This window comes from Rana temporaria, chromosome 8 (assembly GCF_905171775.1).
Source record: "Rana temporaria chromosome 8, aRanTem1.1, whole genome shotgun sequence".
Lineage (NCBI taxonomy): Eukaryota > Metazoa > Chordata > Amphibia > Anura > Ranidae > Rana > Rana temporaria.
This window is the reverse complement of record NC_053496.1, coordinates 162,534,421-162,547,960: the sequence shown is the minus strand read 5'-3', so window position 1 is coordinate 162,547,960 and position 13,540 is coordinate 162,534,421.

Here is a 13,540-nt window from a genome sequence, read left to right as displayed (position 1 = left end):
TAAATAGGCCGGCGTAAGCCTGCCTAATTCAAATTTGGAACAGGGGTGCCTGTTTTGTAAATAACTTGTGACCCGACGTGATTGACGTTTTTCACGAGCGGCGCATGTGCCGTCCGTGGAATATCCCAGTATGCATTGCTCTAAAGTATGCCGCACAGACATATTGGTTTTGACGTGAACGTAAATGACGTCCAGCCCCATTTACAGACGACTTACGCAAACGACGTAAAATATTCAAAATTTGACGCGGGAACGACGTCCATACTTAACATTGGTACGCCGCATGTACGCCACCATAGAGCAGGGATAACTTTACGCCGGGAAAAGCCTAACGTAAACGGCGTATCTGTACTGCGTCGGCCGGGCGTACGTTCGTGAATTCACGTATCTAGCTGATTTACATATTTTGACGCGTAAATCAGCGTACACGCCCCTATCAGCCAGCGTAAATATGCAGTTAAGATCCGATGGCGTAACAGACTTACGCCGGTCGGATCTAATAGAAATCTATGCGTAACTGATTCTAAGAATCAGGCGCATAGATACGACCGCCCAGACTCAGAGATACAACGGCGTATCTGGAGATACGCCGTCGTATCTCTTTTGAGAATCTGGCCCTAAGTCTATTGGAATGGGCAAGTATATGTACATGGATTGAAAGCTGGCTTCAGGAATAAAAACAGAATGTATTGGTAAATGACTCAGACTTCATGTATGCTAAGTTTGCGAGTGGGGCGCAGGTTCATTATTGATAAATGCATTGATGCAGTTTATGCATTTGGCTGCTGAGAACTTGAAGGCAAGATAATCATAAGAAGGGTTTACACTGGGGGAAAAAAGGTGACAAAGATTTGGGGGTTCTAGTGGACTACAGTCTTAGCAATAGCATGCAATGCCAGGACGCCTCCAACAGAGTAAGCAAAATACTCAAAAGCATTTAAAGTGGTATTTATTTGATGGACAAATCAATACTTTTATACCTATACAAAACATTGGTTTGACTTTTAGTATGCAGTTCTTATTTGGTCCCCAATCAATAGGAAGGAAGTCCTAGAGTTAGAAAGTGGGTGAGAGCGAGACTTTGAGCGCACACTTCAGGACCGCCGTGACCGCAGTGCACCGCTGTGCTATTACTTGCAAGATTATTGAAGTTGGAAATGTGAGTGTAAAGATTGAAGTTTTATGTGTTTTAATAAACTGGTTGAAACGTTATGACACTATTGGAGCACTTTTGTCATTATCATTCACATGTGGAGAGATCCAGTTTAAGCACGGTTGGCCATTGGATTCGTTTTTAACCCCTTGTGAGTTTTAAAAAAGCATCTGAGCCAAACACAAACGTGTGAAGCATTGTAAGCTGGTGAGTGTGGTTTTAAAAGGGAGAGGAGTCACTTGCACGTAGGTGTGGTGGATGAGATAAGAAGATTCAGCACTGAAATATTTAATTGGAATCTTTTTTTTCTGTTTTTTATGGACTATTATTAGTTTTTTATCACTTGTCACTGGGTGATACATATGATAATATTCAAGTTATTTATACACTTTTGTCACTTATACTTCATTGTAATTTATGTGTCACTGAGCACCGCTATTTTTTCCTGTTTTCCAACTATGTGGTTAAAGGTTAAAATATTTACACAAAAAAAAAATGGTTAGCTTACAGTCTTGTTTATATCTTGCTTTTGCTTCGCTTCAAAAATGATACCCCATGTAGCTTTAGTGGTGCTTCAAAGTGACTTCAAAGCCTCCATAGAAGTATATGCAAAGCTCGCTTGAAGCACCATTGAAGCCCCATCAAAGGCCCATCGAAGCTCCACCAAAGCCCCACCAACGCCTCATTGAAGCACTAAGCAAAAGAAAGATGTAAACAGGACTGTAAGCTAACCATTTTATTTAGTGACAGGAGCTTTGACTGGTGTTCAGAGAGCTTTTACAAAGTGTTTACAAAGTGTGAGCCAGAGAGTCGGCTCTATACGGCGCCTGCGCACCGACTAGGAGTCGTTTAGAGCTGACTGTGCAGGCGCTGTATAGAGCCGACTCGCGGTTCGGCTACTTTGGGAAAGTCATGACACGCCTTATCCGCCGGGGGGGAGTTTTTCTCAGGCACGTCAATCATATGGGCGAAGTCCCAGATGACATTGCGGCACTGCACAGGAATGCCCACTCCCACGGGAGCGAGTACCCGGAAGCCGGGAGGAAAATACAGATAATACCGTATGTACACCCCCCCAAAAAAAAAACGGCATACTGTACATGTTTGAGGTATACTGAATGTAATGTTATATACTTGTTTTTTGGGTGAACCTCCGCTTTAACAAGAGAACGTTGAGAAGGTGATATACAGAAGCCCTGAGAACGGAGACAAATGGATGGATTAATTAAGGTGTCTGGGCTGGCAGAAAGAATAACATTGTCAGTAAAATAAAATAAATAAAATACACAACCAGGAGGGGAAGGACCACAGGTATACAGAATAGGTAGTATTTCTGGGGTGTCTTCTTGACATGCAGATAGTCACCGGTGGAGTAGGTAAGAGAAGTACACCCATAGGTCGGAATGTAGGTCAATGTGAGACGAGTTTGGGACTGTTCTTTTTTGTTAAATGCAATGGGACACAATATAAAGGCAATTGGGAAATACATATTTTGCATTGAACATTGAGGACTTTCATTCATATTTACAGAAAAATTGCTAAATGCCAAAATATACCGGTATATTTCAACTTTAATTATCTGACGATGTTTTCTTTACATTTTAAATTCCCATCACATCTCCTGCAGAAATTTCAGCTCAGGCTTACTGTAGGTATATTTGCACTGGCTGTTGAAATCAGAGAAAAGGCGAAAAGCAAGTGGGAGCAAAACCATCAGTCTTTTTCCTCTTTTAGTGTGCTGATTACATTGATCAAAGCTCTGACAGTGTGAAGCTTCATTTTTTTTCTCCTCTCCTAGTGAGTTATCTAAAATAAATTGAGGAGTTTTAACAGTCTCTTGTTCAGTTCATGGATAGTTGCATGTGTTATGGGGTGAAGCAGTGACCGCACAGGGAACAAATTCTATAGTGACTAGACATGTGCATTAGTTTTTGTCCGAATTTCAGGTATTTTCGTTATTGTTTTAACAAACGAAAACGAACGCACAGAATACGAAAACCGAAAGATCCGACATAAACAAATGCTTTATTTTCGTTGGTTGAATGTGCCTAACCTTAACTCTATTAGTCAAAGACTATTCTACATAGAGAGAAAAGATTCGACATTATAGAGAGAAAAGATTCGACATTATAGAGAGAAAGGATCGCTGCTGGAATTGGGTGGGGGAAGTAAAATAAAAATAATGATGATGATGATGATGAATGTTATTGGCTGATTGTAACCAAAGAAGAGGAGCAGTAAAATAGCTAGAACTAACTTGACAATTCAACATGAACGTCGAAGATTCGACAAAGCATGGAAAAACATACAAAAAACATACAAACGTTGAATGTCATTGAAGGCTTATGGAGAACGCAAAAGAAAAAGAATAGAAAGGGAGAGGGAATCTTCAATTTAAGTGGACTTCCACTTACACATGAAGAAATCGGTGTCCTAGATAAGGGTCTTAAATACGCACCTGTAAAAAATCTGGACAAATTCCAGACATACATAGGAATTCAAAAATATGTCCGGAAATTAAATATAAAAAAGTATATGATCAGTAACCCTTATAAAACTAGGACTACCGATACCGATGAAGAAATTAGACACAGCACTCTGAAGAATAAATCTATCTTCAACCCGCCCGTGAAAGACAATAAATGTGTTGAGGTGTTCAAAAGATTGGTCACAGGAGAATTAATGGACCTAAAAGTGAAGAAACAAGAAGAACCCAAACACATCAGGAGTGGGATACGTAAACTAATGAAAAGAAAGGATCTAGTAGTCCGACCAGCCGATAAAGGCGGAGGTATTGTGGTACTTTCCAAGGAACAGTATAAAATAAGCATGGATCAGATGCTAGGAGACACCAACACCTACAACCGCCTACTAGGTAATCCCATGTTTAAATGTAGAAAAGCCCTGGAACAGACAGTCCATCTAGGACTTAAAAGAGGAATTTTGGACAAGAAAGAAGCACAATATTTGATTCCTAAATCATGTCGTACACCTATTGTGTACTCACTCCCCAAAATACACAAAGACAGCACAAATCCACCACCCAGACCTATAGTAAATGGAATCGATTCCCTAACCGCAAGAATGGGCCAATACATTGACTTTTATTTACAGCCAGCTGTTCAAACGGTGTTTTTCTTGTCTGAGAACACATCATCCTAACCAAAAGAAGAAAGACTTTACTGCAACAAGCACAGGAGACGTATACGAAATAAAAGAATTTATCTGCTGTAATACAGAGGGAGTTGTGTACGCACTGGAATGTAGCTGCGGACTACAATATATAGGTCGAACTAAAAGAGCACTACGAGTACGTATAAAAGAGCATGTCCAAAATATCCTCAAAGGCTTTGACAAACACAGCGTATCAAGACACAGTTGAAGTTTTGGGGTATAGAACCCTATTTGAGACACTGGCGAGGTAGCCACAAAGTTAGAACATTGAGCCAGCTAGAATCTCGCTGGATATTTACTTTAGATACCTTTGCACCTCGGGGTTTGAATATAGATTTTGATCTCAACTGCTTTCTTAGTGACCGTTAAAACAAGATTTTTTGGGATTTACCCTTCCTATAGCACCCCGCTCCTACCCTCCATTTTCTTTTTCTTCTTTCTTTCTAATTAAGTTCATTACGGATGTTTTAAATTTATATGTGGATCAGTCCGCGCACGTCATTTACGGTTTTTGACCTCAGGTGGCATATAAATGTATTTTATCGGGTTCTATGAAGTAATTTTATATATACCTATGGTTTTAATATTTTATACATATTTTTAATAATTTTAATATATTCCATATTTTTTACCCTGGCTCTTGATCATTAAACGTTTCTATGTCATATAATTATGAAGCCTTCCAGCCCTTAACATTATAGCCTAATATGGGGCTATTTTTTATCAGCCACCCCCCCTTCCTCTGTTTTTTCCTGTTGCTCCACGTTCATTGATTACAGTTATGCCGTTCTGTATTGCTTATATGCTACAGAAACATGGCCGCAGCCCCACTTCCGGTTGGCTTCAATATGGCCGCTGCCCTACTTCCGGCGGTGCTCTGTTCAATGAACGTCACCGTTACTGTCGACTTCTGACAGTTGCCAACGTCCCTTTGAGGTCGCGGGACCCCGCACTGGCTGTCAGCTAGGCGAGCGGTCCCGTGCTACAGGTATTTGAGACGTACGCCCAGTGTTCCTGGGACACAGGGCGACGTCTATACTTGAACTACGGAAAAATGGCGGCCGTCCCACTTCCGGTGACATTTTCCAGCATAGAAGATTATGCTGATGGGGACCAAACTATCGTTTTTTTCAAAACAATTGACAGATGGGGGGTAAGATTGTCACCCCTCTGTCATGTGTAATTAAATATATAAATAGTTGTTTCTATGGGGCGTAATACACTAATATTTATTACAATTAATAGACTACAGTAAAATGGCCGATGCTCCATTTCCTGTATAGGAAAATGGCCATTTGTTTTTACTGACAGCCCACCAAACAAGCCTCCCTATATAAAGGACCCTCTGTATACCTCTCACTACTCCTGAGGAAGTCACGCATAGTGACGAATACGCGTAAGAGTCCACCGAGAGGTACCGGAGGTGACGTTGGCGAACTATTTTCCTTTGTTTATATGTCTGTTTTTACCTTTTACCATGTGAGTATCCATTTGTATTCTTTTTGCTAAATACATTTTAAAAACGGTATCACACTATTGGTGCTTTTTCCCTCTGGGTGCGAGTCATTGGCCATCCTGAGACGTGACCACCAAGAGGGACCTGTGTTTCCTTGAATCAGAGCCTATCTGGATAACCACCTACACAGATACGTTTGGAAAGCTTGCTTGGACCTATATGCTGTTACCTTACAGCAGTAAGGTAAGGGGACATCCTCATTCACCCTGAAGGGATTACTGGATATCCATCCTTTTCTCTCACCTTACATGTTGGGATCTACACCAGCACTCCCTACTTTGGATTTTATTTTGGACTTTTGATTATCATTTATATTCTCGTTTCTAATATTAAGCTCTGCTGCATGGACTTTTCAGCTTAGCCTATCCCAGCCACTTGGGTGTTGTGTGACGCACACTGTATATCTATAATTGTATTTTTCATCACTTATTTATTGTTTTCTTTCACTTCATTATATAGAGCTCATGAAGTTTTCTATTAGCACTTATGCATAGAAGTGATTTACTTCTGTCAACCAGTTCACTGATTATCCTTTGATGCTATATTGTTTGTAGTGCTATTATCACATACAGACCATTTTACTTCCTCTACACACCTCTCCCATCCCCCACCTACAGCGCAGCGCTATTTTCTTTGCTATTATCTTATGGTGTCTGTTGATAGTTCTGAGGCCTTGTACACACAACCCGACATGTCCGATTAAAACGGTCCACGGACCATTTTCATCGGACATGTCTGCTGGCAGAATTTGGTCTGATGTGTGTACACACCATCAGACCAAATTCCCCGCGGACAGAAAACGCGGTTATGTGGCGGCGACGATGACGCGGCGACGTGCGCGAACCCGGAAGTTCAATGCTTCCACGCATGCATGGGATTTTGGGCCAGCGGACATGTCCGATGAGTTGTACTGACCATCCGACATGTCCGACGGACAGCTTTCCAGCGGACATGTTTCTTAGCATGCTAAGAAACTTTTGTCCGCTGGAAACCTGTTTGCTCGGCCAGGAATACGGTCCGCTAGGCCCTACACACGGTCGGACATGTCCACGGAAACTGGTCCACGGACCAGTTTCAGCAGACATGTTCGGTCGTGTGTACGAGGCCTAAGAAGATTCGACGGAGCAGCTAAACTGTATGACGCTGCAATCATACATTTCCGGTCAAATGCTGGACCCATAGACTATAGAAAAATTCTAATGTTGGTTGACTAGTAATAATAATAAATATAATTATTACTAGTCATACAACATTAGAATTCTACTATAGCTTGTAGACGGAACATTCGACCGGAAAAGTATGATTGCAGCGTCGTACAGTTTCGCTGCTAAGTCAAATCTTCTTTGAACATTCGACAGACACCATAAGCCTTCAATGACAGATTCAACCTTAATTTGTTTGGATTTTTGGACGAATGCAATTATTCAACGAAAAACTAATTTCGGGAGTAACTAAATAAAATATATTTTTTTGGACGAAAACAAAATTTCGAAACTAAATATTTTAGTGTGCATGTGTCTAATAGTGACAATGTGGTGTCATGCTCTTTTCCCGGATATAGATAGTTAACCTCTGCCGCTCAAAATAGGAATCATTTTGTAGGTAGCTAGTGGCCATAGTCTAAAAATGTTGTCTATATCAGAGTCTCCCTTTATAGCATAACTCCACTTTTGTTTAGAAAAAACATTCCCCTCTGGGTGATCTGTGTACATTGCAAGGATTTTAACAAACTTTGTTGCAGATTCCTACCTTTTGTTATTCTGAAGAAATCACTGTTTGTTCCTCTGTGCCCTTGTGCTAAGTGAATCTAATGGTTTCATAATTATCAATCAGCTGCTGCAGCTGTAGAGCTCTAATGAAGAAAGCTATAGGGTCTATAACCCATTAGACGTGATTTCCTATTGGGAGTATCTCACCAAAATGATTTTTTTGTTGCAGAGGATGCCAAAAATCTCACTTGTATCTTAGTGCAGAGTTCTGGGAGCTTGGGTGAGCCAAATCCCACGAGCAGGAAATGATGTTTCTGGGGGGGCGTTTTACATAAAATGACAGAGCTGCAGATTGAAAAAAAAAAGCTAATTTTTAATAACATTTAATTACAATACAACTTGTGTCGAAAGTGTATATGCTATATAATTTTTTTTTATATGCTATTTTTTTCCCATGAAAGTGGACTTACCCTTTATAGCTACAGCAGTGCCAAGGATAATAACATTCTCCAAGAGGTTAGTCACATCCGTAGTAGAAAGACGCCTTTGCCCAACATAAATGTTATTTACTGGGTGTAAGTACTAAAGCTGCCAGCTCAGTATCCTACAAAAGAGGTCAGGTAATATATAACTGGACAGAGTAATAAAACAAAGGCAACAGAAGCATCAGAGAACAGTAGTCGTATAAGGAAGACATTTCCAGTTGCACAGCAATCGGTAGGATCCACAGTTAAAAGGTGAGTACAGGGGTGCACTATGCGGTCCCATAGTAAAATGTGGATGGGCCCCTGGCTAACTTTATTTTAGCAGGTCATTTTTTTTAACTGTGGCAAGCTTGTGTTCAAGTATATCTAAATCAAAAGTAGGCAACAGAATAGCTGTCAGCTATTGTGCAGACTGGAATATTTTGTTTCGTTTTTTCGTTTTCGTTTGGAAAATAAATTTATTTTGTTACTCCCGAAAATCGTTTTGATTTATTTTGTTTTTCGTTGGGGAATAGCTATCGTCCGAAAATCCAATAATACTTGGTTTCTGTCGAATGGTCAAAAGAATATTCGACGGAACGTCGAATCTTTACGTCGAATCGTACATTTCTGTTCGAATATTCCGCCTACAAGAATTCTAATGTTGTATGACTAGTAATAATGTCTAATCTATTCTCTATAATGTCGAATCTATTTTCTCATAAATCGAAATCTATTCTCTGTAATGTCGAATCTATTATTTCTATAATGTCGAATCTTTTCTCTATGATGTCAAATCTTTTCCCTATAATGTCGAATCTCTCTATATCAAATTTTTACCGCAACGAAAACGAAAATAAAGCATTTTTTATGTCGGATCTTTCGGTTTTCGTTTCTTGCACTTTCGTTATCGTTTGTTAAAACGATAATGAAAAAAACTGATTTTCGGATGAAAATGCATTCTAACGAAAACTAATGCACATGTCTAGTCAGCATTGTCAGTACACTACAAGGGACCAGTTAGTTATAGACAGCTAAGCAAATATTACTCATTTGCTACTAGCAAGGATCCTGAAATTTGACTTTAGTCCTGATATATTGGAAACATAACAGTTTAGCATTCCATAACAGTCTTCCTAATGGGACCCCTTTCCTACCCCAGGTTCCATGGGCTGCTTGGGCTATTGTTGAGCCACTGGGCAAGTACCAATACTTAGGCCCAGTACTCACGACCAAACATGTCTGCTGAAACTGGTCCGCGGACCAGTTTCAGCAGACATGTTTGGCCGTGTGTAGGCCCGAGCGGACCATTTTCGGGCGGATCGGACAGGTTTCCAGCGGACAACTGTTTCCTGGACTTGCTTTAAAACAGTCCGCTGGAAACCTGTCCGCCCGGACATGTACGGTCGTCTGTACAGACCTACCGTACATGTCCTGCCGCCCGCCATCCCTCGCATGCGTCGAATGACTTCGACGCATGCGTGGAAGCATTTTAAAGGCAGGCCGCCCACGTCTCCCCGCGTCATTGTCACGGCGACACCGCGTCATCGACGCAGCGACACCGCGGACACGCCCCGTTTACACGCGGACCTCTGTTCGATGGTGTGTACAGCCATCGAACAGAAGTCCCCGGGCAGTCCCCGGGCAGACATGTCCGATGAAAACGGTCCGCGGACCGGTTTCATCGGACATGTCTGCTCGTGAGTACTCGGCCTTATATGCACCATATAAAAATGGAATTCGTTTTTCCCATTTTGGATTGAGTAGGGAAGGGTTCAAACCTCTTCTATTTTTTTTTTGCCATCTATGTCCCATTGGAGAGATCTCTATGTTCCATTGGAGGAGGTAAGGATCAGGATATAGCAGTCACAAGATTTTCAGAAATTGGCCTTTAAAGCAGACATTTCAGCAAAAAAATAAAAAAATAATTGCACTCTCGACAATATTAAAAAGAACGTTTTATTTCCCTTTTTTCCACAATTGTCACCTAGTCAAATGTGACGTGTCAGCCTCCTCCTGCAGCATCCTGGGATAGTGATGTCACATATCTCAGAAAGAAACCAGAGTTTGTTTTCAGCTGGAACTTGGTGGAACTCAGTTTCACCCCCTTTGGCTCAGGCTCCCCTCTCCCCACTATCACTTGTAAACACAAAGGTCTGGGTTCCTGTGTTTTCCAAGTGCAGTATGGGGACACGAGAGATGCAGGTGCCTGTGGTGCAGTGCGGATGCTTACACCCCCACTGGATTATCTCCCTGCAAGTGAGAGAGGCGGAGCCACATACAGTGTGAGGGGAGGTACTAGAGAAAAAGAGGGGTGAAAGTGAGATGTGGATTGGGAATACAGAAGTAAGCAGTTGTGGAAGAAGGCTGAAATCTGCACTCTGTTTGCAGCCCACCCCTAAACTCTGCACTATGTATGCAGCACACCCCTGAACTTCACATGCAGCGCACACCCCGAACTCTGCATGCAGCGCTCCCTCGAACTCCGCATGCAGCGCAGCCCCAAACTCCGCATGCAGCGCAGCCCCAAACTCCGCATGCAGCGCAGCCCCAAACTCCGCATGCAGCGCAGCCCCAAACTCCGCATGCAGCGCAGCCCCAAACTCCGCATGCAGCGCAGCCCCAAACTCCGCATGCAGCGCAGCCCCAAACTCCGCATGCAGCGCAGCCCCAAACTCCGCATGCAGCGCGGCCCCAAACTCCGCATGCAGCGCGGCCCCAAACTCCGCATGCAGCGCAGCCCCAAACTCCGCATGCAGCGCAGCCCCAAACTCCGCATGCAGCGCACCCCCAAACTCCGCATGCAGCGCACCCCCAAACTCCGCATGCAGCGCACCCCCAAACTCCGCATGCAGCGCACCCCCAAACTCTGCATGCAGCGCACCCCCAAACTCTGCATGCAGTGCACCCCCAAACTTTGCATGCAGCGCACCCCCAAACTCAGCACAAATTGCACTCCTGGTATTTAATGCCCCTTTAAGAGAAGTAAACTACAAGAGAAAATGCTGGATGTGATGGCCTTTAGTTTATTTATTATTCTTAATATAGGGGGACATCTATCAATTTAGGGATTTGTTTGCATGGAAAGTACAAGATTTGTTTTAAGACCAAAGATGTCAGGGGAGGGGGGGAAGTTCCCCTGGGCACAATGTTTCCATGTGGGCAAATGTGGCGAGTGTCCTCCTCTTCACATGCATGCCCTGCCGTTCATTTTGGCACTATTAACAATCAGCTCAACACTCAGTAGGAAGGTTCCATGACATCACTATGAATATGCGGGTCCATGTGGACCCAGATGCTGAGACAAGCATGGTGACAGGAGTGAGATTCCAGCTGCAGAAGAGGATTGTGCACGCACATCAAAGAGAAAAGGGGTACCATCTGACATCTTTGTCTGGGGCACTGGATGATCTTGTCCCAGCACTGGATATACAAGTATGTTGCAAATGGTCAACAACCAAGCATGCAAGTCTGCTTGATAACTGTTGAAATTTTTACTCTGTGCTTTGACTTTTTTCCTGATGTCAAGATGACCCTTTAAATTCTTCAGTTAAAATATAGAAGTTGAAGTTTGAACAAACAATGTTCCTATTTTACCAACAACCATATATAAAGAGGTTTATCATATTGGTATTTAATTAAATAATTGCTTAGGGTGAACCTATGCATTTAATAGCCACTTGCAGAAATAGATGTTTTTGAATGTATATGTTGACTCCAGTCCTTTATAAAATTTCCAGAGTTGTCAAGAAATATCCTCTTCATTATGGCTCCACATGTTCCTGACAGTATATTTAGTTATGAGGCTGTGCCAACCAACATCTCTTCTCAAGAACCCATTCTGAGCTCTTCAAATCCAGCTCCCATAGAGGTTACCCAACCAGTGGCCAGTGTGTATAACGTCCCTCAAGCTCCTCCGGTTGTGAACATGTCTACTGTAGTTCCACAATGGAATGTCATTGTTCCTTTCCCACAAGTTCCACATCCAACCACTTTTTATCAGACCTTTCTGAAAGGGAAGCCATTTGCACTGAGTGTAAGTACTAAAGTCTTCTTGGGCCAACTTCTTATATTCTCTACTCTGATGCTCATTTTGTAGTTAAAGCGGGTGTTCTAGTATGAATACATAATTAAAATGTGAGATTTTTTTTTTTTTTTTTACAATGGCCCCAATTCATGAAACTACAATATGACTTAAATTAGAATTATGGGATATCTATAAAAACACATACTGAATGTAATAAAGGATGCCTATTGTAGTAAGACTAGACTTATTTTCTCAGTAACCCCGAGAACGTTTTTTAAATGCCTCTAAATCCTACCAGTAGAACTGGATAGGCATTGCCTTTGGTAGGGTGACCACCCTCTTCCTTCTGCAGTGAAATCATTGCAGTGTTGTCACACTTACTGCTTCTGAAGCTGCTTCGCCACAGTCCTTTAGATTAAAAGCACATTTCCATACCTGTAGAAGCTTAATGAAATGATGTAAAAGTCCTACTTAGTCCATCTCAGTGCAGAAAGTCCAAATGTATTTCTTTTAGACATTTGACATGCCATCCTGCCTTGAAAAAACCTGTTTATCACTTGAAGAGGAAAACAATCCAAAAGCTTTAGATGGACTTGTTAAAATATGTGGTAACATTGGTTAAAGCGGGGGTTCACCCCAAAAAAAATGTTTTAACATTAGATTCAGGCGAGTTGTTAGAAGCAAAATCAAGTGTTTTTTTTAAAATCATTGCCGTACATACCGTTTTAGAGATAGATATTCTCCGCGGCTTCCGGGTATAATCTGCGGGACTGGGCATTCCTAATTGATTGACAGGCTTCCAACCTTCGCATACAGTGCGTCACGAGTTGCCGAAAGAAGCCAAACGTCACTGCGCAGGCGCCTTATAGAGCCGACTCGCAGTCCGGCTTCTTTCGGCAACTCGTGACGCGCTGTATGCAACGATCGGAAGCCTATCAAATAGGAACGCCCAGTCCCGCAGATGATGTTCTCCGCGGCTTCCGGGTATAATCTGGGACTGGGCGTTCCTATTTGATAGGCTTCCGATCGTCGCATACAGCGCGTCATGAGTTGCCGAAAGAAGCCGGACTGCGAGTCGGCTCTATAAGGCGCCTGCGCAGCGACGTTCGGCTTCTTTCGGCAACTTGTGACGCGCTGTATGCGACGGTCGGAAGCCTGTCAATCAATTAGGAATGCCCAGTCCCGCAGATTATACCCGGAAGCCTCGGAGAACATCTATCTCTAAAACGGTATGTACGGCAATGATTTAAAAAAAAAAACACCCGATTGTGCTTCTAACAACTCGCCTGAATCTAATGTTAAAATTTTTTTTTCGGGTGAACCCCCGCTTTAAGTGCTGTCTTGATGTCATTCTCAAATTCTAAACATTTGATTCAGAATGAAGTAGGACTTTAACATAAAGTACCCTGGAATTTGTTGACAAAAATTAATAATTAATAATTTATTAATACAAAAGATGTATGGCATACATCAACACATATAACATAATAAAATCAC